The sequence below is a fragment of the Apium graveolens genome, unplaced genomic scaffold (genome assembly GCF_009905375.1).
Source record: "Apium graveolens cultivar Ventura unplaced genomic scaffold, ASM990537v1 ctg8774, whole genome shotgun sequence".
NCBI classification, from domain to species: domain Eukaryota; kingdom Viridiplantae; phylum Streptophyta; class Magnoliopsida; order Apiales; family Apiaceae; genus Apium; species Apium graveolens.
The window spans coordinates 53,329-81,218 of record NW_027421460.1 but is presented as its reverse complement, the minus strand read 5'-3'; positions in this window follow the sequence as shown (position 1 = coordinate 81,218).

Here is a 27,890-nt window from a genome sequence, read left to right as displayed (position 1 = left end):
TGAACCAAGATTCTCATATGGATGTGATATATGAACATCAACATCCTTATTTAAAACTCAGCCTTATCGGCCTTCTGTTGTAGGTTTCACAACAATTTATCCAAAGTGGAGGAAGGGACTATACTGGAATAAACCACGTACCGGTGATCAGCCGAATACGAAATTTTCTCTACTAGTAGAAGGAATACAAACCTAGCCGCCTTTGGGCTTATCAAGACATTACACGATGGTTGCCCATTTCCGTGCAAGTCCGAAAGTCAATGGTCACAGAGACCACATAACTGTATACTGCGCCACTCCGCGCTTGGTCACTACCCGATACCTCTCCGTGCCGGGTAAGCCACATTCCAGTCCCAAAACAATTATATCATTTAGATAAAATCCTTTATCGAAGGAATAGATCGTTCTCAGTTGACCTTTAAACAAGGTAATTTATCGGTCACTTTTATTACAATTGATTCTTGGGAGTTGTCGGAGTTTTGAATTTAAAAATCGTTTTCTACCCTTAACCGTAGTAGAGTTTTACATATATTGTTCACTTGTTTTTCATTGAGCGAGGAAGCAAAACCTTCATGCTTCTAGACTAAGTTCCCTAAGGTTTTGATAAGTTTCAGATGATTGATCTCTTCCGAGAAATTTTGAATAATTTAGAAAGTATCCTTGGGAACTATGTCTATTTTTAAATGATTTTTTTTTGAGGTACGTAATATTAAATATTTACGGTCTCATAATATTTTTATGAAGGGTCCAATGAATTGATAAAACCTTAAGTACAAAATGTTTCTTAATAAGGTTCAATGAATTGATAAAAATCTTAATTAAATACTTAAGACGGGATTCGACATCTTATAATTATCCTTCGAATGGTTACATACATTTTAGATAGAGTGAATTGATTTAAAAACTTTTCAATATTACTTTAAGTATTTTCCGGATATTTTAGTAACTCTTTAGGTATTACTTATAAATAAATAGTCAAGTAGGATATCCCTTGAGTGAGTATTCGATTACCTCTTTTAGTTATAAATCAAATCTCAATCGCTCGTTTGATATGTATGTTACGCGAAAGTACTTTATTTATTGAAATCGAAATTTTCCGCGTCCGGCTCGTTCCGGGATTAAATTGATTTAAAACTATCTCCGACTCCCACTATCTTGTATTATATTAAAATTACGTTTCAATTTCTCATACTCGTATAAAACGAAGTTCGTCTCCGTAAATAATCACATAATTGGAATGTATTGATATCACAGACAAGCATATATTTTCGAATTATAAATCATGGCATCAATATCACAAAAGTATATATAGCATGGATAATTTGTGTTAGGGTTTCGTAAACTTGCCTCGAGTGCTAGGAGTGGTATGGTCTCGGGGCTTTTGTTGGCGATCTAAAATCAATAACCAACGATCTTAGTTAGTACGCGATTATCGATTCGCTTTACTAAAACATTTTTATAAAATCGAAAAATTAATATTTTCTTAAAATTCTTTTTGGACAGTCTTCCTTGCTGCATTATTTAATTATCATGATTTTTCCAAATTTTCGAAATCATTTTTAGCCTTTCAAAATTATTAAGCAAGTGGCCTATGCGCAGTTGGCTTTTCGTATGAACGCTCTACACTAAAACGATCATAATTTTTAAACCGTAAATCCCCTCGTGATGATCCACACATGTACAGAAACTACAAATCAAGATCTACCCAGTCATGGCCAGTGACTCACAAATTTCAAACATTTACATGGCCGAATACACTGCAGAAGGCAGACCAAGTGCAATAGGCTCCATATTCCATTTCTACTACTTGTTCTTGACACAATCACTACTTATGACCAACACAACACTTCTTACTTCTCAAGATCCACCCACATACACCTTATATACTTTATCTATCATCAAATAAAAGAATCATAACTCAAAAACTCAAGTACTTAGCAAGAATATGAGTAAAACAACCTTACACATACACAAACTCTTGGATCTTGACACTACATCATAAATAACTCTTAAACCCACCCTTAAAACTTTAAAGAGTTGGAAGTTATACCTTATTGAGCACTAGGAGGGTTAGTACTAAGGTGATTAGGGCTTGGTTTGCTTGAAAAACACTTAGAAGGGCTAGATCCTTAAGAAACAAAACCAAGAAACAAGTTAGAATTTTGGAGTTACTTTTCAGCACCTCATTCAAACATTTTTATAAAATTGAAAAAAACTAATTTGAGGCTGAAATTTGGTACGAATCTTACCCAAGATATATAGAAGCTATGGTAAAAATTTCATGACATTTGAATGCGTACATTTTGAGTTATGAATTTTTCTTTCTCCCTTGCTCAGAAAATCCGAACTGCTGGAATGTAAAATGGGAGAGCTTTAAGTGAGGGAAAAGAGGGTTGTTTTCTTTTGTGGATGAAGTGTGGGAGTGTATAATGAATATATGGGATGTATGCAGCAGATTTGACAATAATTTGGCAAAGGTATAGGTTGGTTTGATTGTGTGATGAAGTGAGAAAAGGGAGAAGTATGGCTTGTGTACTTGTTTGTCTCCCATCACTATTCAACACTATTCCACTAACTATTCTAGTTAACTTCTAATCATCTAGTTACACTCCTAACTACTAGTTAGGACTTGGTTATGCATGGCCAACTTGCATGGGATTTAATTTCTCATTCCTTTATTTATCGTAAACGCAATCGTCGTTCCATTCCGATAGATTCCACGTATAACGACTTGTTTCGTAGCGATTTCTTTTATCGCTTATAATACTATAACCAATTCCATTCCTTCTCTTGATCATAGAAACACCTTGATATATTATTTATTTCATGTAGTATTCCCGGTTCTACGCCATTCTTTACGGATACGAAAAAAATGTAGTATAATCGTAAATCTTCGAATTTCGTCGGCTTTTACATTCACTTATTTTCCTCGATAAACAAGAATATGATCTCGGATTCTCAAAATTCCACTATTCATTTTATGATGATCCCCATACGTATTACTTAATCAGCTCAAGTTACTATTCACAGAAGTTTTAAAATATTACAAAAAATCAGGGTTCTTACAATCACCCTGGCCGCATTAGGACCTCGCGCTAGACCGTTACCCGGCCCCTCACGCGTTGATGGACTGCCACCCAGCCACTTACACAATAATAGACCGTACCCCGGCCTGTCGCTTATGCCGACTCAATCAAATGGACTTACTTCCCGAACATTGGGCAAGTAATCAAATTGTTTTCTCAAAACAGCAACCTCGTTGCGAATATAAAATACACCACAGAGCCGGATTCCCCAGGTTTTGAGCGAGTATTTAAATCCCCTTAAAAGGAAGATCTTAAATATAAAAAAAGAGTTTTGGGATCCACTCTGACTTTTAAAAATCATTTTGAAGACTCGAAAACACTTTAAAGAGTGTTTGGAGTAAAGCTGATTTAATGATGTAAATCAGTCCCCAGAATATTTAGAAAATGACCGAATATTATTATTTAAATAATATTCCCATAAAGAATAATCTTTATAAAAATAATTGAAGTAGAAGTATTAAAACTTATACTTGAAACGAGTATTAAATAACCAAAGATATACTTATATGAAAGTATTATCTTTATTTGAATAATCGAAAATAAGTTTGATTATTAACACCTTATTCTTTAATAAAATAAAGAATATAATTCAGCAAATAATCGGAGTCATAGATCCTCAAATGAATATTCAAATAATATTCATTAAATAATATAAACTGAGTCATAAGCCCTCGAATGAATATTCAAATAATATTCAATAATAATATATAAAAGAGTCATAAGCCCTCGAATGAATATTCAAATAATATTCAATAATAATATATAAAAGAGTCATAAGCCCTCGAATGAATATTCAAATAATATTCAATAATAATATATAAAAGAGTCATAAGCCCTCGAATGAATATTCAAATAATATTCAATAATAATATATAAAAGAGTCATAAGCCCTCGAATGAATATTCAAATAATATTCAATAATAATATAAAAGAGTCATAAGCCCTCGAATAATATTCAAAATAATATTCAAATAAATAAATAAAGTTAAAGTTATCGAATAAACCTTATTCGATTAATAGTTTGGAAAACTATAACCATATATATATATATATAAATATATATATATATATCCATATCCATATATACAAGATTACTCGGGATCCTCGACTCCCGGTTTTTAGAAAATATTTTCACCTTTGGGTCCCTATACTAAGGGTATATGCAAGTTACCGCTATTCTCTAGCATAGGTATTATCAACTGAACCAACAGATATAAATTTCAAGAATATGAAACAGGCATGCATATATATACCATATCAGCATGCTCCAATATATCGCAAAAATTGCTAATTAACCAACATGCATCTATCACAAGATAATGCATATACATATATTCATCACAACAACAGTTATAACGGGTAGAAAACTTGCCTGAGCGACTGGGGTTACGAATGGCTCGGGACGAGTCTGGTAACCTATAAACAACAAGTAAGTTGGAATTAAACCAAAGTCACTTGTAAATCTATACTTTAACTAACTTAGACTCTAACGCTTGTTTTGCGCTCACTGATTCGCTTAAGTCACTCGGGTACCCTGGGCTCCACCATTTTTAATAATTTAACCTTTACGAGTTTTAAAGCGATTCCTTCGCGAGTGTCTTACCAACTGCCTAACACACTTACCATAAATGTTTCATACATTAATTAACCCTTTTTGGTCTTTAACCTACATTTCAAAGTAAGGCGAGGGAAAAAGTTTCGTTCGCGAAACGCCGTTACTTGAAACGGTCGTTTCTCCTAAACCGTGCATCGGAATCGAACGAACTACATATCAAAACGAAGCCCGTAACATGAGCTATCTAAACATGGCAGTGGTCATAATCTAGCAGGGGGTTCAAGGGTTCTGATCTTAAGAACAAAAACAATCTACGGTAAATCGGGCATTACGACGGCTATGTTTACGCGATTACCCAATTTTAAACAACTCCAAATCATCTCACAATCAACCCACAATCACAACTCAATCCAAACTCCATCCATACTTTATCATAACAGCCCCCACAACTTAACATTAACAATTTATACTATTCTTTATCATGAATTTAAACTACACTTAAGTTCATTAATCAACAACCAAGATTTACAACTCCAAAAACATCCCAAAACCCACTAATCTCTACATACACAACCATCAAGCCTCTCATGAACTATAATACTCATATTATGCTCTTAACATTCAATAACAAAGCTTGGTTAAGAGATTATACCTTCCTTGAAGCTTTTTAACACAACACAAGAGCTTTGAATGCCTAAAGAACCTTGATCCTTGCTTGTATAACCTTAATCTTTCATAAAAATTCAAGAAAACTAAAGTTATTTCTTGAAGGTTACTATTCACCATCTTCTTCCTTGATTTATTGCAAGAGATTGTGAAGGAATTAGGAGCTTAAACTTATAGCATATCCATATCTATGTACAAGGAAGCTTAGATAATTACCTTGTGATTTAACAATGCTTGGAACTTGATTTTTGATTTTTCTTCCTTTGAAAAAGGTGAAAAGCCGAGAGCAAGATGATAAGAATGAAATGATTTTGTGTTTTTTGATTTGTTTGGCTTAGCTTGGTTGTTCTTTTGTTTTGTTTTCGGTTAATGACCAATTTAACCTTGATTTTGTGTGGTTATAAACTAACCACATCTCCTTCCCTTTATGTCATGCTAATGTCATGCTCCTGATGTCATCCTCCCCCCTTTGTCCTCTCCTTATTGGTTGGATGACCTCATCATCCCTAACCTTCTTGATTAACCTCCTAATTGTTTGCCTAATGACCGCTGATCTGTTATACGGTTCGCTTAACTTTTGTTTTCGTTTATCGTTTGAGGGATCATACCCGGGATCTTATTACTTAGGTTCCCTTAACCTTTCTCAATATATTGTATTCCTTTTATGATCCTCTCTTATAATCCTTTAATTTAAATCCTTTTTATCCTGTTACCTTATACTCAATTCTTTCCGTATCTATTGGATTTCCGGGAAAAATCAAAGTGTTCAGAATTGGATTCTGACGATCTTTACATACACTTATTTACTTTATGGAATACTAATACGATTTTTAGAATATCCATAACAGAACCCCTACATAGTGTGGCATGAAAAGTTTTCTCATTCAGCAAAAACACTATTCATAAGGGTTTCAAAAATTTCCAAAAATTGGGGTTATTACAGTCTCCCCTCCTTAAAAGGATTCCGTCCCGGAATCAAATAGAAAATGAATAGGGATACTCTCTTAGCATTGCACTTTCTAACTCTCGAGTAAATTTTCCCACATTGTGGTTCTACCATCAAACTCTTACTAGTTTGATAACCCTTCTCCTAAGCACTCGTTCCTTTTCGATATATAACCCTTTCTGGTTGCTCCCTATAGGTTATGTTTGGTCGCATGCCTATGCGCTCATATGCCTCTATTTATCTGGCATCTGAATTACACTTCCTTAACACTGATACGTGAAACACGTTACGACCTGCTACATGTTCGGGGTTAGGGCTAGCTCATATGCTAACTTCCCAAACGTCTTAATATATCCAAGGGTCCAACAAATTGTAGACTTAGCTTTCCTTTCTTTCCGAACCTCATCAATCCTTTCCAAGGGATACCTATAACATTACTAGGTCCCCTATTTCATACCCTTTATCCTTTCGTGTCAAATCAACATACTTATCATGTCCATCTTGGGCTACTACCAGCCGTCCTCTGATTAGATCTATCATATCCTTGGTCCTTTGGACTACTGCGGGTCCGAGCATCTTGCGCTCTACAACTCCATCCTAACATAAGGGAGATCGACATTGTCTTCCCTCAAGGATCTCATAAGGCGATACCTCAATACTGACATAGGATCTATTATCGTAAGAAAACTCAATCCGTGTTAAGTGATCATTCCAATTTCTCTCAAGTCTATTGCACAGACTCTCATTATAGCTTTTAGCATTAGAGCTTTTGCTTTTCAATACCCATTCTTTTCCAGTTCGTAATCGCTACTACCTTCCGTTCCTAATATTATACTGGTTATACTTTTGCTTGTTAGCGTTCTATAACCTTTTAATAACCACGTCAACCTTAGTATCACGAATGTGTTCCCATTCCGCATACTACCACCACTTTATTACTCCTTTTTCAGTTGTTTCTATTTTCTAAAATTTGATCAATCATATAGAAGTAAAGGAATTTGTTGAGAGATCACTATGATCATGAACACTTGTTATATCGCATAGTTAGTACAGAAGGTGGCCAGCCTTTAGTACTTGACAAGCAATTAAACAACATGTGGTATCCTACTAGGCTTCTATCACAAAGATAGATAGTCATTCGGCAATACCTCCCCTTCTGAAAGGGTTGTTCTTCTCAGCTTACATGAAATGAAAAGAAGAGAAAAGAACGAACTGAAGAGAATTGTATATATGTAAAAATATTGCCATAAAATATCTGGCTTGGAATCTACCTCTGAACTATAGAGGTTTGTCATAGGAGAACGAAACATATGAGTATTTATATCAACATCAAGTATTATAGCATCGTATTTCCCATGCCTAAATATTTCTATTCCGTTCATCATTCTATGGACCCATGCTCTTCCTCGAGCTTATACACAATCACCTTTGAAACTCCCTCGACATCGAAAATCGAATCTGGGATCTCATTCTAGACCTCATCGTTACTAGAACCCATTTCTATACCGCAACCTTCTTCGTATAATAATACGACTCTCTATTGATAAGAAAGAATAAATATTCACTAGGTAGATACTCTACTTAATTAGTCTATCAATGATAACTTATACACTACCACGACCCGATTAGTGGTACTCAATCTCAACATCCATTCCAATACAACTCTCACGGTTGTAATCAGCTCAATACTCGCAGAATCATTGCTGCCTTACTATGGTCCACCACTGACCTACTGTCGTCATTCATTTTCCATGAAGTCTTAATAGCTAACCATACGGAGTCCATACATGTCGTATCAAATCCTTCTAAGGAGGTAACATAATCACCATTCATGATTCATGGAGTACACTCCTGATCCTGACATACATACATGACATGAAGCATATAAAATTACAGAAGAGTTTCAATCAAAGCACCGATAGCAGGTTAATACCATTCTTAATCATATGCCTTCAATAGAAGACTTAACTCAAAGGTTTGTTTGGTCCTTTTTGAAACATGGTCCTGGCTTATCTCAAGATAGGACCTTCTAAGATAGATAGCCCGTTCATGGCGATTACACAAATTAAACCTTTACCAACTACTATTACGGTTGGGTATTGCACAGTCATCAGAAGGAATGTCAATCTTTCAAATCATAATACAATCTTCACGGCTTTAACCATTATCATTGTATTCTCCTGGCACGAGCGCCGATAATTATCTTTTTACCTTTAAAGTGTCGGCCACCTCTTTGGCCTTTCCTGATAGTAAAATTTCCTTACAGTCAATGTCATTTTAACCACCTCCAAATAATTTTCTATCTCATTTCAATCACAGCTTATGTGAAGATGTTTTCTTTAAAGTCTGATGAGTAAAAATAAAAAAATTATCACCATTTTTCCATAAGTTATTGCCTCAATCTTTAGAGGCTAATCACTGTCAAGACTGACTCTCAATCGTACTTAGAACATTTTTTTTTATCTTAAGTCCTAATTGCCCTGAACAATTTCGACCATTACTGGTTCGATCCATACTTTCTCGTGGTTTAACACGTGCCCCACTTGGCATCATTATAATTATGTCATATTTCCTTTATCAACATTTTTATTCTTGAGAATTTCGAATATTTCCTTTCTCCTTGCAAAACCTCTAAGGTTATCCTTGATTCGTTCCTCCTGTATTCCCTAGATACAGGGCATATCAAGATACCATTTAATAATACCAGAATCATTGTCTATATACTTCTGAAAAATTTCTCCACTGATTCTTAAAGGTTGTTATTACCTTAATCATTTCCAATTCATACTGTCAAAACTCACACTATCCCTATTAAGGGTGAAATGCCAACCTTTATGCATTCCCCTAGGATTCATTTTAAGTTACCGATGTTCTATCCTTAATTCCACCTTTAAAAGGTACCTGCATCCTTCCATGGATAAATCAAGTCATATATCCCTGATAAGGGTGTCTTACTCAATCATTCCCACCTCGATAGTACATGTCTAATTTCACAATAACATCTGTATTCAAAATGGGGTCAATCAATATGGCCTCCAAAAGATAACAACGGTTATCCGCTTGTCTTGCCTAATTTGGTAACGATAACAAGGATGTTCTGGAAGATATTGGTCGTGTTCAACGTGAACTTCTTCTTAATAATTCCTTATTTACTTTTGTTGTTTATCTCAACAGTCATCTCAATGTTGGGATATCTCTCATACCTGGCGTCTCCCTTTCTGGGTATCAAGCCACCGGTCTTACACTTCACATTCTTGAAGGTCACTTCCTTTATCCAATTTTCCTAATTTCTTACTTCCTTGTCTCCTTAGTCTATCCGCGTCTCATTATTTATCCTTCGAATTATCTCAAGGTTTCCTCGAATCCTCCCAACTTAAAGGGGGTACAATATATGTATCTCTTATGCCTTCAACCATCAATTTTAACTCATGGTGGATCATCATCATCCTGACGATTACATACTTTTCTATTTCTATTGCTATGAGTCTTTAGGGTTTCCTCATACCCGACTCCCTTATCATACCTCAAACTCTTTTGCCTTTATATCCCTTTCCACTTCAGTTCCTTTTTATTTCCCTTTTCTCTTATCATTATTTCATGAACCAACACAACATAAGCATTGATTTCAAACATCCCGTCATTCTGGATTCGTGTCCTTAGAACGAATCTTGACAACTTTTACAACTTAGATTCATAATTCATCATACTCGTCTGCCTTTGTTCTGGCTCTAAAGCTTTTACACTATCTCCATAACCTTGGGAAGTACTTTCCTGAAAACAATTGACTGAACTTAAATCAGTTTATTATAATCTCTTGCTCCGTGCCTTCCTTGGTCTTTCACCAGCGGGTGGTCTCTCTCTTAGGAGGGTAAGTGATAAAAATAGTCTTTTGTGATTCGTCAATCATTTAGAATCTCAAATAATTCCTATATTTCCTTTAGCCAGGCTCTTGCCTCGACTGGGTCAACCTGTTCCTTGGAACTCTGAGAGCTTAGCGACTTAAAGGTCCTGAAAGAATTTCTCACCGCATTATTTCCTCAGGGTGGTGGTTGGGGATAATAGTCTAAGTCCTTTTTAGACAGGTCCATGAATTGCCGTATAGGAGTGCCGTCTCGGGTCTCCTTTCCTTACTCGACTTTCTGTTTCCTTAGTATGAAATGTTTCATCCTTCTCCCATACTTGGGGTTATCTTATACATTTTAAATTCTCATTTTCCACTTCATTATGTTATGGGTTCCTTCTATCTTGATGGTGACCTCCCTGACTATCACGTTCAGGGTTTGCCCTAACTCTTATTCCTCAAACTAGCTTTCATCTAAGATTTCATCTTTAAGCTCTTAAACATTTGGAACCCAAATTCTATAGGAATACCTCATTATTCCCTTATCATCTCTCTCGGTATTAATCTCATATCTATTTGTTGGCTCTCTGCCTTCATTCATCACTTTTTCTGGCACAATATGTTCCTTTCCAATAATTCGGGCTGTATAGCAATCTCAAACAACTTTTCGGTATCGGCTCCGGTTACCTTCACTACTATTTCCATTTTCTCAAAATCTCTTATCAACTCTCCCAAAGACATTATCATCTTGAGTCTCTCCTTTTTTACTAAGGGCATCAGCCACCATATTGGCTTTCCCCGAATGATAAAGAATCTCCCAATCATAATTCTTGATTAGCTCTAACCGCCTCCTCTGGCGTATGTTGAGCTCTTTCTACGCAAAATGTACTAGAGCTCCTATGGTTTGTGTAAATCTCGCACTTCTATCCATACAAGTAGTGCCTCCAATATTTAGGGCAAACCTATTGCCACGAGCCCAAGCTCATGGGTGGAGATATCGAATTTTATATTCCCTTAATTGTCTTGACGCCTATATAAGAAGCACCCTAATTCCTTATGCGAAGCGTCACTTACAAATCACAAAATCTCCTTTTTCCATCCGGCAACGCCAACATAGGGGCCGTCACCAACCTTTGCTTCATTTCTTAAAAGCTGTTATCGCATTTCTCTGCCTATTCGAACTTCTCAGTCTTACGAGTAAGCCGCGTTAAAGGGGCTACTATCTTTACAACTTGAACGAACCTCCGGTAGTGACCGACCAATCCTACCTCTGGTAGTCGACCTAACCATGGTCATCAATTCATCAGTGGTCCTTTATCCAATCTTGTCAGGATCCTCCTTGGGATCCTCCTCAACAACTATCCCTTCTAGGACAACCTCCTCAACCGCTACATTCTCAATATCAACATCATCCGGTCCTGCATTAGGACGCTCTATTGGATCCACAATCTGATCTCCAGTCAGTAATAAAACATCATCGCGCTGTTGCTCCTCAACCTCAGGGTTCGGAGTCCCGCTACCATCTACGATAACGAACTACGCTTCTATCACGATATTTATAAGGGTTCCCATAAGGGTTTTAACTGTCGGTGCTACGTTAGGTAGCCCGACTATGAACTTGGCAAGAGTTCTTATTATCTTAGTTAACTTATTATCTTAACGTCCCATCATCTCTGAGGTTTATAACGCTTAGCTCTGATACCATTTCTGTAACACCCCCAGATCCGGGGTTGGGGATCCGGGTTGTCACGGTCTTTCTTTCCACAATAACACTCCACTTAATTAATAATAAATAACCTCATGCTGTGACCCCATACTAACACACACCACAACCCGTTATAGTCTCAGAGATGAAATTGAAATAAGTACAAGTCTTTGAATCCACAATTTAAAATTATTACAACCCAAAATGATTACTTGATAATTTACAGTTAATTGCCATTTTCTGCCACAAGTTATAATTATACATAATTGATTCTCAAAAATAGAGTGCCTGATCTACCAATAGATCTACCTCTGCAGCTATAGCAGCCACAACATCATCGGGAAGACGCGGGACGCTTCCCACGCGCTTGCACTGGGTCTGCTGGAGTCTGGCCATCTTTCCTAACTGTTGTTGTGTGATGAAGAAATAAAGCAAGAGTGAGCCTTACAGCTCGCAAGATAATATATAGTGATAACAATAATATAAGTATCTAAATGGATACTTACTAGAATCTTTATCGAGTGTAAGATAATTACTAGTATATACTTACTAGTATATGAGCCTTCTCATAGTACTCATGAAAGTCTTGGTCAAAAGAAATGAACCAAGTTTGATATCTTAATGCGATGAAGTCGCAAAATATTCAGTGTATATATATACATATATACTTTTCAAAATATTGGAAGTCCTCTTCCATGCATAATATACACAAAATCCCAGTGTATAACTGTATATATAAAAAAATATCGTTGCAAGGTGATCTCATATATCTAACCTTGTCTCAACGTTTTTCTGAAAATCTTTGTCATTCATAAGACAATTATTAATTAGATATAAGTTTAAAAGATGAAGTTACAAGATACCCCAATATACTTATATCTTTCCCAAATACTACTTGAACTACCACCGTTCAAGTTATAATCAGTTTCAAAATTTCATCACATAGATGAGACTACAAGACCAGATTTGAATAGATTCAATCTTTGAAATATTATTGAATGAAAAAGTTATGAGATACTTTATTTAGTCCCGATATACATATATCCCCATATATATCTCTTTAAACATTTCCTGGAACCTCTGTTATGTAAAGTACGAACAGAGTTTGAAACATCCAATGAATTTTGGAAAGGAAAAGAATTTTGGCATAAACCAGATATCTTGCTGATCAGGCAAAGATACCAATAAGTAACCTTTTCTACTGTAGATGGATGAATTCCTCACCGGTCATCACCCTGGCCGCATTAGGACCTCGCGCTAGACCGTTACCCGGCCCCTCACGCGTTGATGGACTGCCACCCAGCCACTTACACAATAATAGACCGTACCCCGGCCTGTCGCTTATGCCGACTCAATCAAATGGACTTACTTCCCGAACATTGGGCAAGTAATCAAATTGTTTTCTCAAAACAGCAACCTCGTTGCGAATATAAAATACACCACAGAGCCGGATTCCCCAGGTTTTGAGCGAGTATTTAAATCCCCTTAAAAGGAAGATCTTAAATATAAAAAAAGAGTTTTGGGATCCACTCTGACTTTTAAAAATCATTTTGAAGACTCGAAAACACTTTAAAGAGTGTTTGGAGTAAAGCTGATTTAATGAAGTAAATCAGTCCCCAGAATATTTAGAAAATGACCGAATATTATTATTTAAATAATATTCCCATAAAGAATAATCTTTATAAAAATAATTGAAGTAGAAGTATTAAAACTTATACTTGAAACGAGTATTAAATAACCAAAGATATACTTATATGAAAGTATTATCTTTATTTGAATAATCGAAAATAAGTTTGATTATTAACACCTTATTCTTTAATAAAATAAAGAATATAATTCAGCAAATAATCGGAGTCATAGATCCTCAAATGAATATTCAAATAATATTCATTAAATAATATAAACTGAGTCATAAGCCCTCGAATGAATATTCAAATAATATTCAATAATAATATATAAAAGAGTCATAAGCCCTCGAATGAATATTCAAATAATATTCAATAATAATATATAAAAGAGTCATAAGCCCTCGAATGAATATTCAAATAATATTCAATAATAATATATAAAAGAGTCATAAGCCCTCGAATGAATATTCAAATAATATTCAATAATAATATATAAAAGAGTCATAAGCCCTCGAATGAATATTCAAATAATATTCAATAATAATATAAAAGAGTCATAAGCCCTCGAATAATATTCAAAATAATATTCAAATAAATAAATAAAGTTAAAGTTATCGAATAAACCTTATTCGATTAATAGTTTGGAAAACTATAACCATATATATATATATATAAATATTTATATATATATATATCCATATCCATATATACAAGATTACTCGGGATCCTCGACTCCCGGTTTTTAGAAAATATTTTCACCTTTGGGTCCCTATACTAAGGGTATATGCAAGTTACCGCTATTCTCTAGCATAGGTATTATCAACTGAACCAACAGATATAAATTTCAAGAATATGAAACAGGCATGCATATATATACCATATCAGCATGCTCCAATATATCGCAAAAATTTCTAATTAACCAACATGCATTTATCACAAGATAATGCATATACATATATTCATCACAACAACAGTTATAACGGGTAGAAAACTTGCCTGAGCGACTGGGGTTACGAATGGCTCGGGACGAGTCTGGTAACCTATAAACAACAAGTAAGTTGGAATTAAACCAAAGTCACTTGTAAATCTATACTTTAACTAACTTAGACTCTAACGCTTGTTTTGCGCTCACTGATTCGCTTAAGTCACTCGGGTACCCTCGGCTCCACCATTTTTAATAATTTAACCTTTACGAGTTTTAAAGCGATTCCTTCGCGAGTGTCTTACCAACTGCCTAACACACTTACCATAAATGTTTCATACATTAATTAACCCTTTTTGGTCTTTAACCTACATTTCAAAGTAAGGCGAGGGAAAAAGTTTCGTTCGCGAAACGCCGTTACTTGAAACGGTCGTTTCTCCTAAACCGTGCATCGGAATCGAACGAACTACATATCAAAATGAAGCCCGTAACATGAGCTATCTAAACATGGCAGTGGTCATAATCTAGCAGGGGGTTCAAGGGTTCTGATCTTAAGAACAAAAACAGTCTACGGTAAATCGGGCATTACGACGGCTATGTTTACGCGATTACCCAATTTTAAACAACTCCAAATCATCTCACAATCAACCCACAATCACAACTCAATCCAAACTCCATCCATACTTTATCATAACAGCCCCCACAACTTAACATTAACAATTTATACTATTCTTTATCATGAATTTAAACTACACTTAAGTTCATTAATCAACAACCAAGATTTACAACTCCAAAAACATCCCAAAACCCACTAATCTCTACATACACAACCATCAAGCCTCTCATGAACTATAATACTCATATTATGCTCTTAACATTCAATAACAAAGCTTGGTTAAGAGATTATACCTTCCTTGAAGCTTTTTAACACAACACAAGAGCTTTGAATGCCTAAAGAACCTTGATCCTTGCTTGTATAACCTTAATCTTTCATAAAAATTCAAGAAAACTAAAGTTATTTCTTGAAGGTTACTATTCACCATCTTCTTCCTTGATTTATTGCAAGAGATTGTGAAGGAATTAGGAGCTTAAACTTATAGCATATCCATATCTATGTACAAGGAAGCTTAGATAATTACCTTGTGATTTAACAATGCTTGGAACTTGATTTTTGATTTTTCTTCCTTTGAAAAAGGTGAAAAGCCGAGAGCAAGATGATAAGAATGAAATGATTTTGTGTTTTTTGATTTGTTTGGCTTATCTTGGTTGTTCTTTTGTTTTGTTTTTGGTTAATGACCAATTTAACCTTGATTTTGTGTGGTTATAAACTAACCACATCTCCTTCCCTTTATATCATGCTTATGTCATGCTCCTGATGTCATCCTCCCCCCTTTGTCCTCTCCTTATTGGTTGGATGACCTCATCATCCCTAACCTTCTTGATTAACCTCCTAATTGTTTGCCTAATGACCGCTGATCTGTTATACGGTTCGCTTAACTTTTGTTTTCATTTATCGTTTGAGGGATCATACCCGGGATCTTATTACTTAGGTTCCCTTAACCTTTCTCAATATATTGTATTCCTTTTATGATCCTCTCTTATAATCCTTTAATTTAAATCCTTTTTATCCTGTTACCTTATACTCAATTCTTTCCGTATCTATTGGATTTCCGGGAAAAATCAAAGTGTTCAGAATTGGATTCTGACGATCTTTACATACACTTATTTACTTTATGGAATACTAATACGATCTTAGAATATCCATAACAGAACCCCTACATAGTGTGGCATGAAAAGTTTTCTCATTCAGCAAAAACACTATTCATAAGGGTTTTAAAAATTTCCAAAAATTGGGGTTATTACAATTGTCACTGGTACTTTCTGTAAGATACTGCTTCCAGATAATGACCTGGCATCCAGTTTGGCCTTGTCTCTCGTAACAATGCCATAGTCATCCAGTTTTGACTTCTGGTTATCCTTGTACCAATTACAAAATTGTCATTTGGTTTGGATACCAGCTTCCCTACAATCTGCTTGCTGACTGATTGAGCTCATCTTGCTTCGCAATCTCCCAATTAATCCGGATCTATCAGAGCTTCTGTAACTTTCTCAGTTTCTTCTTCAGATAGAAAACTAGAAAAATAATCATCCATACTCAGTAGCCCTGCTAATCATTACTCCACCATCTGGATCACTTAAGAACTAGACTCTGGGAATAATATTAAAATCAAACCCTTTGTCTCAGCATATATGTTCTTGTAGTGTCCTATTGATTTTCAATGTGGTGTTGTGTCTGACTAGTTGATCCTTCTTTTGCTCCCTCTAAGCTGCTGCTGGGATTTCCTGAAAATCCTTACCCTTGCTGACTGGCTTCATTGAAATAATGAGTTGTTTTATACACTGCTATTCCGCTGCTTGGATATGAATTATCAATACCATTAATTTCTCCTGTAACAGCTTAGAGCATGGAGTTGTTGAACTATGCATTTAGACTTTCAATCATCTTCTATTGATAAACCATAAATGCCCTGTAGGTTGTAAACTCCACTGAATAGCCATGAAGAATATCCTTACATGTCTTAGTTGCAAATGCCAAGATATTCAAACAACTAAAAACATTTTATTATTTGCTTCCGTAGAACATTCTCTCCAAACACTTTTAGGTTATCCAGTGTTTGCTTCTGTTGGCCATTACTCATTAGTGGTCTTCATGTATACATCCTGATCGAGGCTTGATCTTACTTGTTATAAACTGTGTTGACTGCTTCAGCCCTTTGGTATTTAGGAAGTCTTTATTAGCTTGATATTTCCCTTGTAGCTTTAATCAAATTCCGGTTCTTTCTTTGTACCACTTCATTCGGACACTGAGTTCCTAGTGATGAATGTGTCTTAGAATAATCCTGATGTTATAGATATTAATCAGAACTGCTTCTTGAATTCAGTCCTATTATCTGTTCATATGATCATTTCTTTTACAGTTGTTTCCTGCTTGATCTTCTAATATGATCAATCACCATCTGTGATGTCTTGTCTTGAGAATGCATGAACAATAATTTTGTTTAATAAGAGTAGTCAACCACCATCACTAAGGTATATCTTTACTTTGATGTGATGTTGTCTTTGACTTCTCTTTCTGATATGCCTCACATTTATCGTCTTCTGAATTCCAGATGAGGTAGTCCTCTCACTAACCCCTTTTTACAAAAGAGTTCCTTGTGTGATGTTCAAGGGTGAGAGATTCTAATGCCATAGCTAAAATTTTGTAAGATGAAGCTTTATAGTAGAAACCATTGACTTCACCATTCCTGGGATTCCAGTCTAGCCACGAGCATATCTTTTCCTTACTCTTAACAAGAGCAAGCTTCTCAACCTTCCTGCTTCAGATGAGACACTAATCCTTCGTTGAATTGACATGTTATCCTTTAATGTAGAATTGTCTGATAAGAGGATTTATGTCTTGATTCTTCAGCAAAAAAGATGCTTCAACTGTTATCAGTGACTCCAATGATTAATGTTATAAGTGATAGCAATTGTTGAATCCATGATGACATTCCTTTTTCTGTATAGCTTGTCCCGTAGTGAAAACCTTTGCTGTCATCTCCAAAGATAATTGACGGAATAGCTTTTGTCAATCACATTTGATTGTGAGGCTCTTTCTTTGATCATATTCCTTGGGTATCAATTACCAAGAATACTTATATATCAATTAATCCATTATGTTTTGCACTCACAAATGGATTAACATTTCTTCGTACCCAACTTTTCAGTTTGGGTCCAATTGGATTAGAGATTTTACCATAAATAGAGATAACAACAGCTGCCACCTTATCATGCTAATTCTTATCTTTGACTGGCCATTTTCTCCATTTTAATACCTATGACAAAATTATCTCTAGGCTAGGGGAAAAATGGTTCCAACCTTACATAAGGAGGATTAACAGTCTTTGCCCTATTGAAATCCTAAACATGCTTCTTCTATAATTAATGCAAGTACTACGAGATACATTTATGGCATGAAAATAAGCATTGAACTAGGAGTTCATGGCATTCATTCAGAAACATTATGCATAAGAATTAAGCAGGACAAGAATGATATGGAACAAACAGAATTAATAAATAAATCACTAATTCTATCTAGTCCAATCCTGTTGATGTATCTCACCTAGCTATCTCAATCCAATTATAAACTAATACATCTTAACAAACAATTCAGATCAAATGAATAAATCACATTGTATTAGGATGCAGAAGATAAGCATAAACAAAGGTCTTAAATGCTGGAAAACATATATCTCATTAAAGCAATTAATCATGTTCAACAAATATTCAAACACATATTTAAGATCATCTAAAGTAGCATGCACAACTTAAACATCAATCCTAGTTACTAGAAAAATATTCTAGTGAATTAGTTCAACATTATCTATGTGTGATGCTATCATGCTTGTGTGAGTGTTAAACATTTAAACACTGAGATCTTAACATGCATTGAATATTGAGAGCAAAATATTGCAGTGGTTCAAGAAATTAAAACCTCAGATATGTGAGTTGGACCATCTTCAAAGATTGCTATGAAAGCAAGATATTCATGATTCTCGTCATCTGATCCATCCCAACTCTTTCTCGTGCACTATAAGTTTTGACTGGCTGCTTCCCTAAGAAAACATTCCACCTCTGTCTTAACTCTTCAACTGAATCCCTACTCATCCTTGTTTGTCAAGCTTCTTGTTCTGTTGTAGCAAAACCCCTGATAGTTACTTGACACATATATCTTGTCACAACTGTAGCTATCAAATCTTGTTTTTGTCCCAATCTCAGTCTTGTAATCACCTCTTGAACTGAATCTGTAAAAGTCTCTGCTTCAGAATATATAGGCTTGATCCTTGGATATAGCTTATGTACTCCTTGTGAATCTGATGCGACTAAACTTCCCTGACAAGTGAAACACTGCCCTGACGTCCAGTCCAAGTACTTCTAGCTGAGCTTCCTCTGATTCAGCTATCAGTAACTCTTTTGTTCTGTCCCGAGGTTCCAACTTTAATGCATATAACTGGGATGTCTGTATGTCCCCACTATTCTCTTTGACCTCAACAATTCCTACCTATATGATCTCATTGATTACCAAATAAATTTAGCATTGGTACAAATCACTTTGTGACTGTATAATCTGGAATCAATTGAGTTGTCTTAAAATCTTCGAGAAAAATTATTCCCATAGAAATTTCATTCCTTTCCTACATCTGAAAACCCAATGGTATCCATAATTTTCTTCTGTAGCTCTTGAAATCATTTTCAATGGAATAAGAAAATAATAATCTTCAATTTCCATATTCGGGAATTTTCTGACTGAATACCACATGATCTTCGTTTTCTTCGAAAGATTAAAATCATCTTTAAAAGTCCAGAGGAATCTCGAGCCTACCAATACCTTTGAGTACCCTTAATTTAATATTTAAGAAAAATTTAAATTTTCAAAAGTTTTAAATTTTTTAAAAAATAATTTAATCAAAAAATAAATATTTACGTAAAATCTAATTTTTAAGAATTTTGAATTGTGACGACCTCAATCTCGGGGTTAGAAAATGAGGACTCACACACCAGTAAACTAATAATATCAACAGATATAATAAACCCCGATTAAATACTAATAGGATCTAAACAGGATTAAATTTGAGACAAGATTGCAACTACCAACCAAAATAAATAATTTACAACCCAAAATATTAATGAATTCAATTTATTCGATTCCGAAATAGAATCGACAGATAACCCACTGTAACTAAACCAACTTAAAGAATCCTTCCAACTATGTTTGCTCACACACACTGCTACTTGCTTTGGCATCTGGAAACCTATGACACGATAGGGACTTCCAGGAATACTCATGCGAGTTGAACACCTAAGTCTGGTCATCTCTTATTTAACTGCCATGGTTAGAGCAAAGCAAATATAAATGAGCACAAAAGCTCAGCAAGTAACTATACAACAGTTCTATAAAGCAATGACAATACCAATAGCATAATCTGAGGCATTCTACTTTTAAATCTCTAGGTGACATATTTCTGTCTTTGGGCTATGAAAGGGTTATGAGGAAAGGTTTGGGCTTTCAGGAATCAAGGCTTAAGATAGGGTGGAAGCCGACATTCATCAGAAATCATTAATCGGATCTCAAAGGATCTTTCAAGTGGAAAACAAGAATCTATTCAAATCTTGGAATCAATTATATGACTGATAACAATATCAGAATTAAATCAACAATATGAAATCTCAAATAAAAGCCCAAGTATTTAATAAGTAAATGGAATTGGAAATCTGCACGACGCTATGAGCAATGAGGGGTGATCAGCCTACATCAAAGCTCCAAACCACATGACAAGTGATTCACAACCTTTGAGGATCCTCGGAACACATTGGCCATATAAAACTATCAGGCTCCCCGCTATTGAGGTTTAAAAATCATCACAGTGACTAGCGCCTCAGTCTTATTAGAAAAATACCATCCAATTCCTTTTTAATCAATTCATTTTAATTTAAAGGGTTCTTGATCAAGGACAAGATAACAAGTGTATGCATTGTCAAGGTTCAAGTGACAGGTTATCTAAAATGAGGGAATGTTATTAAGATTAGGGTTCCCAAAAGAAATCATTCAAATTTATGAGGGGTTTAGGATTCATTTGATATATTAAGGGTCTATTGCAGAGAATTCATGTTAATGAAAAATTCAGGTTACTCAAGATATTTCACAAGGGAATTCATAAAGGTTCTCTTAGGGTTTATGAGATCTTAGGGTGACAAAGGAAATAGGCAATGTAATCGGGTATGAATCAGTCAAATGGTTGTAAACGGTCGAGCATGATTCAAGAACAAGTTATTACAAGAATCAATATTAGGGTTTCTCAAAAATCAATAACACGTGTATCACGAGTATAAAAAAAGAATCACTACTTTATCATGGCATTAGCAATATCAATTCATAAGACAAGGCAGAGTTACTTGCCTTAAATGCTTTACTGAAATTGAAATGAACTACTGCCACCTAAGTTTCCTTTTCCTTTTCTAGCATGAATGCCTCCACTATTTGAATCTACAATCCTGAATGCCTCCGCAATCTGAATATACAATCCAAAACATAATCCCTGGTTAGATACTTATTCGCACTCGACGTTCCTTGAACATCTAACGATTATCCCAACTCGCATTAAAGCTTAACTTATATACACGAGTATAATCACAGAATTTTCATATAGCACTTAGTAGTATATACTTATATACTTAACTCGTATATTCAAGCCTAATCATAGAGTACTCATATAACACATGGTGAGTATATACTTTATACTTAAATCTATATCTTAACAAAATAATCACGATCTAAATAACTCGACAACCAAACAACTATTCCTTCATTTTTAACTATAAAATTCGAACCAAAATAAATGGTACCAATCCAAGAAATAAACATGCAACCACTTAACTTAACATGCAACTAACCACACATCTTTTAAACACCAAATAAATCTTACAAAACCGTATAATTAGACTCTAAAATCAAATTGACCAAACAACTTGAATCAACCCTTTGTAATACCATATACCATTTGACTTTTTAATAAAACACAAACAATTTATCAAATATCGACATGCAAGGTTCCATTTACAATTTAAACCTATTTTAATTCATTACAAACAAGAACACTTCTTGAAATCATTTCTTTTAAATTAAAAACTGAACCAAAACATTATTTTTGAACAAAATCTTAACATGCATAAATCCAATCATTTATCCCTTTGAAAACCGAATGAAATCCATGCTTTTAATAATCAAAACTTAACTTATTCATACTTATCTATTCACATATCCAATATAAACCACATTCTATTTCCAAATCAAACAATACCCCAATTAACAATAAAACAACTTATAGAATCAACATGCAATCAATCAACTCAACAAGATATACTCTAAATCAAAAATCCAACTTAATTAAACCGATGATGTAATCATTTAACCCATCTTCTTTTCAAACCAAACAAAATATAACTTGATTACATTTAGGACTTTACATGCATGCAAGGAAACCAGCTTAAAAACAAAGGTTTATATATATATATATCATCAAAACCAATCGAACATTAAAACCCTTTTCTAAAACTCATTCATTCGAACCAAAAACCAAATATTTGAACCAAAACCCTTTGTAAACTTTGAATCAAAATCAAAACCCATCTTTTTAATAGCAAAAGTCGAAACAATCTCCACAACAAACCAAGAAAATCACATAACTTATGTACTATACTCTCTCTTAAGGTCATACATTAAGAAATTGTATTTTCTTAGATATAACCAAGAGATGTTGATGCAAAAACTTCCTTAAACGCTTAGATACAAACAGTATATGGATTGAGAATTGAAAATGATAAAGATTAATGGCAAGATCTTTGAATTATAAGTATATTTTGGTGTTGTATGTAGGATAGAGAAAGAGAGAGAGAGAGAGAGAGAGAGAGAGAGAGAGAGAGAGAGAGAGAGAGTTCGTGTGAGAGAGAAAAGAAGAGAGGGAGAGAGCCGAGAAAGAGGAAGGAGAGAGGGGAAAGAGTGGAAAAGAAATGAGATGAGTGAAGTGGTGAATGAAATGACAAGCTTTTAAATTGATTATCCCATGTGCAAAGTTAGTGGATTTTGGAATTTACCAAACTATCCTTTTCCTACTACTAGCACAAAATGCATGCAAGGCTAGAGTGGTAATTTGGCTAAGTTGAAATGAGATAGTGGGGTGGTTAATGACACAACTACCCTTCTCTTTTATTGTGAGTTGAAATGCATGCAAGGGCAATTAGGTAATCTAATAATTATTAATTTAATTAATTACGACGAATACATTTTATAAATAAAACCATAAATCTATAAATTACAAGAGTGACATCATAAAATAGCTTAGAATTTTAGGAATTTAATAAAATCAAATTCGAAATTTATAAATAAAAATAATTGTAAAAACTATTTTTTTAAAGAATAAAAATGCATTTATAACTTATATAAATAATAATAAATGCACTTCTTATTTTCTAAAATTTCAAATAATATCATACAAGCATATAATCAAATAATCATGCACCTTAACATAGAGTCACATATCACGTATCGTAATGAAATATATTAAATCATAAAATTTTCCTTTTTACTAATATTCATTTTTCGCGTAACGGGTCACGTCCTGACTGACGGCCCGCCGCTGAGTGTTTTCAACTACGCTCCACAATCATTCTCTTTATACCAGCAGACACGTCAAACTGGAATAGAATATTTATTTAAATATTTCCATTCTCACATAATTCACATAATAACACTTTATTCGCATAATTAATTCGCGAAATTCCCAGTCGTTACACGAATTTTCTTAAAAATTAAATAAAACGTAAATTATTATCTAAGAAAAATTTAAATTTAAGAATTTTAAGGAAAAATAAATAAATCAAAAATGAAAAGAATGGGGCTTCAAAATTTAACAAGTAGCATCTGGCGACTAATAACTAACCTGCGACCCAGTCTTTTGTTAGCACAAATTCTGAACCACTAACTTGCGACTTAGTTTTATATGTGGCAGGTTGAAACTTGTTTTAATCAGCACGTTCATAATTTCGCCTGGCTGCCATTGCTTGTTTTTGATCAACTCACAACCTGCTACTCACATTCGCGACTTGAATTTCTAATTCTTTGTCTTCTGTTTTTGTCTAAACAAAAAGTAGTACAAGTTTCTTATCTATTCATTGGAATCAAAAAACAAAAGCATCCAGGAGGGTAGAGTGCAATCCACGCGTGAATGATTCTGCGCGTGGTCGTCATCTGCGCGTGAGTTATAATTAGCTGCCAGTATATTTGCTAGCTGCCATGTTTTGTCCCTGCCATCCTGAAGCTCTCGCAAAGTAGATGGTAATACATAGGTGCCAAAATGAACTAACACTACAATATGTACGCCACTCAGGAACAACTAATATGCAGCTAATAATTACTGGAAAATCAACCGGAAAAAAATTTAAATTAAAAACTTTTATTCACTAAAATTTAAGTAGTAAATTAACCTAGTTAAATTTATAAAATAAATTTATTTAAATTAAGGTCATAAAATAAACTTTTTTAAATTAAATTTATAAAATAAATTTTCTAAATCAAATTTACAAAATAAATTTATGTAAATGAAAAATTAATAAAATAAATTATTTTTAAGGATCCTAATTAGTATATCAATCAGTCAGTTCTGATACCAATTGTTAGCTCCCGAATTATCGTAGAAGAGGGGTAAATACGATGATCACTAAATTAAAAAAAAAAATTCGAATCTTTTGCAGATATAAAATTTAGTGCTAGGTTAGTGATTTCGTATTCTTGAGAGGAATAGTGTTTGAGAATATAAAATAAGGAACACAAAATATTCGGAGAAATATATATTCGTATATAAATCCGCTAAGGGAGTTGCAACACTCCGGTAAATAAATTAACCGGTTACAATCTAAGAACAACAAAGTTCCTGGTTTTTACAAAAATTTACAAATCAAATCATATGCAATGATCTGGTTTTTGTTTGTACTAGGATTTAATTACCGGGTAACGTTTATAATGCCCCTAAGAATATACAAGAGTTAAACCTGGAATTATAACGTTACTCCGGTGAGAAGTTAAACGGATAAATAAAAAGCTTGAGCTTCTCTTTAAATTCTTTGCTGCAATTTTCAGCTCTTTTAGGAGAGAAGAAGATGAACACAACAATACAATTGCCAAAGTGATTCTCTTCTATGTGTAGACTTTATATCAATAATGTGTGGCTGATGAGTGAGCTAACCGGAAATATTCTTGTAACCTGCTACCTCTGTTATAAAAATCGGGCGATTTTTCAAAAATCGCCGATAAATCGCTCAAAAATCGGTCAAAAATATTTGTCCGATTTGACCGATTCCAGATAAATCGCCGATTAATCATCCGATTTTTTAAAAATCGTCCGATAAATCGTAAATCGGTACCTCAACCGAATAATTCCGATTTCTGAAATCTGTAACACTGCCTGCTACTAACAAAAACTAACTGGCGACTAGTTTATTTTCCGCCAACCTGCGACTAAAAAAACAACTAGCGACTACAGGAGGCTAACCTGCCACTAAATATAAACTAAAAAAAATAAAAACAAACAAGATTTCCTAACCTGCGACTAACAAAACAGAAACAAGTAAACTTCTTTACTTATTTATATCAATTACTAACGTGCGACCAAACGTTGGCCAGTTTTGTTTTATTTTTTTTTTATTTTTTTTTTCTTTATTTCTTTTTCTTTTTTGTTTTTCCTTTTGTTTTTCCTTTTTTTTTCTTTTTGTTTTGTTTTCTTTTTGTTTTCTTTTTGTTTTTTTTGTTTTTCTTTTATTTAAGTTTAAATTGTAACTAAATTAATTTATAAAATAAACTTAAATATAACTTATATAAATAAATTAATTTATATATTTAAAATAAACTTATTTAAAGTTTATAAAATAAATCATTTTAAGTTTATTAAATAAATTATATTAAAGTCCATTAAATAAATTTATTTAATTTAACAATTAAACTTTGAGTTTCAGCAATCCCTCGAGCCGCTTAGTTGTATACCCCGCACAGCTCTTCTCGTACTTTAGCAGATAAACGTTCAATTCAAGTACATTCCTCAACTTAACAATTCTTCTAAAAATAATATCCAGATTCCTTTCACGAGCTGTTGACGCCTAGTGCATCTGGTCTGGTTCACAGACGACTAACTCCGATTCAGGTCTTCGTGTTATGGCCTTGATTACATTGTTAAACTTGCAACAACTTTATCGCTTCGAACACTGACTGTCAATAAACAAGTGTACTTTCACTGGAATCCTTTCTGGTACTTTAGACAACGTCTTCATTGCTATTATAATATTGAATACTTCATTCACTGTTCTTCACCGACGCTTGAACATATAAATGAACTCCTGTCAGTGAGTATAACTTCAAGTCTGCAGCTGTCTTCTTTAACCTCTTTCTATACCCTGTCTTCAATTCTTCATATTTATATGTTTCGAACACTGTCTATCTTAAATCAATGCAAATACACTGAAATCTTCTGATATCACTTATACATTGAATCTTCATCATTTATGAAACCTTGAAAGTCTTTAACTTTTATTCTTCACTGAGGCATGAACATATTAATGAGCTTCTTTCAGTGACCTGTAAACAGACTTCAAGCTTTCTTCTAATCATTTGAGTCTTTGTATTTTCCTTGTCTTCATTTCTTCCTGATTTCTTGTATTGACGTAGTATTATTAACATGTCATGTTCTAGTGTTGTTCTTGTGTTGAGTTATCACGTAGCTGTCAATACAGTTACGCAGTCTCACCAACAATGATGTTATAGGGAGAATTTCTTATAATAGTGTTGTGGAGGTTGATGGTTGGAATAAGGATCAAGGATGGTGTTTGAAGGCGGAAGAAGGTTGTATATGGTGGTGGTTGAGATTGTATATTGACTCCTCAAGAAAGAATATGGTTTTTATTATTCTATATCAAGTGTCGACTCATGTCTCATACCAGTGCCTACGTACCCTTTTTATAGGGATCAATCCCAGGTAGTTCTTGGGGAACAAGTCACATAGGCTAGGGTTAGGGTTCTTCGACCCGTGCAGCCCAAGCCCATGATAAAGTCAGGCCTTCAGCCAATTAGTCACGTAAATCTCGACTGACTTCACACGCTTCCTACAATCTCGCGGTATCTCCGTATTTCTTCCTGTGATTGCAGGAATACCCCGTGTCGGCCCTGAAATTTATGAGCAACTCAGTCATCTATGAGTCACTTTCCATATTACAAATAAAGTCCTCAAATGCGGGCCAACCTGATCGCCTCGGCCCGCACCCCCTTCCTCTCAATCAATAAATAAGATTTTTCCTTTATTTTCCACAAGATGTGGGCCCATGGGCCCAGCTCGCATATGGGCACCTAAGCCCCGTTCGTACGTTGCGAGCCCAGCTCACATGTGTGAGCCCCGCTCACATGTGTGAGCCCAGCTCACATGTGAGAGCCCAACTCACATGTGAGAACCCAGCTCACATGTGAGAGCCCAGCTCACATGTGAGAGCCCACCTTTCATGTGTGAGCCCAGCTCGCACGTCACGAGCCCAGCTCGCATGTGTGAGCCCAGTTCTTCAATGCACCCATGGGGACATGTTTAGGGCCCATGACCAAAAGCGGGCATAACAGATGATTTACATTATCTTACTGGTTGCAATCAACACGTTTCCTGTACTTCCACTTCCAGGGATTCTCAAATGAGGCAATATCTTCCTTGGCTTTTAAATTATTTCTTTTTTCACAATTTTTATGAAAAAAAATTATATATCGCAAAGTTCTAAATGTTTCTACACTATTAAAAAGCTCGAGCTCATCATGCTATGACATAACAGTCAAAATTCTCCTCCGCAAATGTAATAGTAAGAAAGGCGGATTACAGTCCCATTACTAAGAACGGTTGGTTAATTTGATGAGAAACCACTGG